Genomic DNA, 3,075 nt, shown 5'->3' on the forward strand with positions numbered 1-3,075 from the left:
CAGGGATGATGGACCTCAATCCCCAGATGTAAGGTATGGAAGACGCCCGAAAATCCCTCCCGGGTTTCAGCACAAGATGTAAGGCCAGACAGCTGCGACCAAAAGGCGGCAGATTTAAAAAGGCGGCTGAGGGGGGCTTTGTTGAGATTTCGCTCCAGGGTGGGACCCTCAGACCAGCAGAGCGGGTCTAAGGAGAAGAGTGGGGGGCTCCACTGGACTGAAATTTTTACTGGGCTTAGGGCAGGAAGGGAGGGCTTGGGACAGGAAAAGGGGTCTTTAGAGTCCCTTATCCAAATGGGGTTTGTTGGCAGAGTTGGCTAAGATCCAGGATTGGTCAGATGACCCTGCTGATTGACAGGTGGCTCCGTCGGGTGTCTGGTGTTCTTTTGAGCGCAGGTTGCTTGGTGGTGCTTGGTTCCTCAGTCACCTCCATCGACGTAACAGGATCTACTTAAGGGAGAAGAGGTAGACCCTGCCATCAGGAGGCGCCTGATGTAGAAAAGCCCAGGTTGGTGTGCCAGCTTGGGAGTTCACCCATGGTTCTGGGGAGAACCTGAGCAAAACCCGGTAAACAGTTCTAGATCAAGGCCAGGGTCTTCCTTTCCATCTGGGTTCATCCCCCTTTCTTCCCACAACTTCCCTCTGGGTTTACCTTCTGGTTTTTCGCCTGTTGGACAAAGGAGCTGGTGGAGGTGTTCCCACAGGTGAGCCTCAGGGTCTCTTATATTTGAAATAGGCCTTGCTGGTGCTCAAGACTAGGTCTCCCTTACCCTCCAGGAGGTGCGCTCCCTGTGCTTAAAGAAGACTGACCATTGGTGTTTTTATTCACTATTACACTGAGTATTTTCTTGCTCAGTAAAGGAGAAGATTTGCACATATTGGCTCTCTCCTTTGTTTTTATCCATCCCTTGCCCTACAATTTTTACTCCATATTGAATTTCCCCATGTGCATTTCATTTTTCACCTCACCCCAACGTGTGTTCACTTTTGGGGGGATTTCTTCACACCCAGGACCTCACTGAAAGGAAGCTTGCAGAGTACCACAAAGTCCAAAGACCAAAAGGTGCGACTTATGCAGTCCAGGGGGAGAAATAAACAATGTCTATGGGCTTCTGCCCTTTTAAATGTTTTAGTCACTCAAATCACTCCATACAGTTTAACTCTATAGGTTCTTGATCAAGAAAATGACAAACCTTAATGCTGGGCACTGCAATAGACATAATCAATTCACAGCAAACAATTCTAGATTAATTCCAAGCACTGCAAACACAATCATGACAGGCTAACAACAGACATTCTCTCTGAATGCTAAGTTCAAGTGTCAGATCAAAAGTCTCCAGCCTTAGTCTTGAAGTCCAGCAGATGTGCACACTCAAGACTGCGGTGATCAGGTCTGGAACCAAGGCAGGCTACTCCTGGGGTGGAGCTGATGGCTGGCTGAGGAGACCATGTCCTAGGGAGAAGTTGCGACTCACCAGGGTCAAGATGTGACTGTAGAGTTTGAGAGCGATGAGAACTACACAGAGATTCAGGCAGATGAGAAGAGTAGGGATGTCAGTCCAAGTCCTCACCAGGCTCTCAGGCTCGTGTGTATCAGTGTCACCTGGCTGAATGTCTGTTCATTTGCTCTATTATTTATAACAAATTTTGGGGCTTTTGACCCCCCTTTTAATCCTGTCAGCAGCCGCTGGATCTCTCAGTGACATCATTTACCCTGGGGTTAAAACATCTGGTCTGGTGGTCCCCACCCTGATCTTTTCTCCTTCCCTCTTTTATCTTTTCCCTCCCAGGGGCTTCACTCTGAGCTTGTCAGGGTGGGGGAAGTGACTTGTTTGTGTCTGAGGCCACACTGGAGGGCTCCCTAGGTGTGCCTGTGAGACTGCAGGTTTCAAAGTGGAGTTTTAAAATGCAGTTGCTAAAGCTCGGCCTCAGGCCACCTTCACAGTGCCACATGCTGGAACCCTGCCAGAGAGTCACTGTCAGTAGCTGGAGGCAAGCCGGCAAGGCTGTCCTCCACCAGAGCAGCAGCTGTGGACACTCAGAGCAGCTCAGAGCCCCAGGAGGGGCCTCGTAGCTGCCTAGGAGCTGCGGCCTGAGCTGGGTGGGGCTGGCTGTTTAGCAGGCCTGTTCTTATGGGAAGTTAAGCAGCTTTGCCTCAGAATCGAAACTTTGGAGCCTCTAGATAAAATGGCTCCCAGCCTAAAACAGTGACTCCGATGCTGATATTGATCTGCTGCCAATACTGCCCACATATCAACCCCCGTTGGGGACTTCTTGCTGTCTTAGGTCCCTGTATGTTCAGTTTCATTCGGGGACTCCTTGCATGTCCTCCCGTCCAGTTTTCTTGTCTTTTTTTGGGTACTGGGCATCGAACTCAGAGGCACTCCACCACTGAGCCACGTCCTGATGAACCCAGCCTAGTTCCATCTTAAGATTCTGAGCCATCTTGTCACAAAGTCCTGAAAACTTGATTTCTGTTTTACTATAAAATTCTGAGATTTCTAAACTTGCTTGGGATGCCTGCCCGTGCCTTGAGCTCACCCATGCCTGGCTTTGCCTGACCAGATAGCAGCCCTCCCTAAAACCTTAGTAGCACCTCATAAGTCTGGCTCCCCCTGACCAGTAGCAGCCTCTGAATTTACTGCTTACCTTGAAATATCAGGCCACGGAGATCATTAACCTGCTGCCTGCCCTTGTATTGTGCTTGCCAGACCCTGTTAGCTCTAGGTTCCCAAGACACCCCCTTTGTAACTTTGTGCTATATAAACCTTTTCTTCCCTGAGAGCTGGGCTGAAATTTAGGTGAGACAACCACTGGCCAGCTCTCTTTGTGTACACAATATAAGTTTGCTTTAATTTGGTTTAAAATTGGAGTCAGTGGTCTTTTCTTTGCATTGCGGGTTCAAAATCCCTAGCCCTATTTTATATTTTATTTAGAGACAGGGTCTCACTGAGTTGTTTAGCACCTTGCTTTTGCTGAGGCTGGCTTTTCTTTTTTTGTAGTGCTGGCTTTGAACTCGCGGTCCTCCTGCCTCAGCTCCCCGAGTCTCTGGAGTCACAGGAGTGCGAGACCCGC

General features: G+C 49.3%; 1 long non-coding RNA gene across 3 annotated transcripts; it reads right to left on the bottom strand.

The window, feature by feature from the left end:
- Positions 1-213: 213 nt before the first annotated feature.
- LOC114105998 (uncharacterized) lies at positions 214-1,767 on the bottom strand. 3 transcript variants are annotated; one of them, XR_011704704.1, is made up of 3 exons: positions 1,476-1,767; positions 653-789; positions 214-447 (listed from the first exon to the last, which is right to left on the bottom strand). It is a non-coding gene; the product is annotated as an uncharacterized lncRNA (long non-coding RNA). The 3 variants fall into 3 exon arrangements; XR_011704702.1 differs by having other exon boundaries at positions 653-794; XR_011704703.1 differs by having other exon boundaries at positions 214-450; positions 653-794.
- Positions 1,768-3,075: the final 1,308 nt, after the last annotated feature.

The sequence above is a fragment of the Marmota flaviventris genome, chromosome 15, assembly GCF_047511675.1.
Source record: "Marmota flaviventris isolate mMarFla1 chromosome 15, mMarFla1.hap1, whole genome shotgun sequence".
In the NCBI taxonomy this organism is placed as follows: Eukaryota; Metazoa; Chordata; class Mammalia; order Rodentia; family Sciuridae; genus Marmota; species Marmota flaviventris.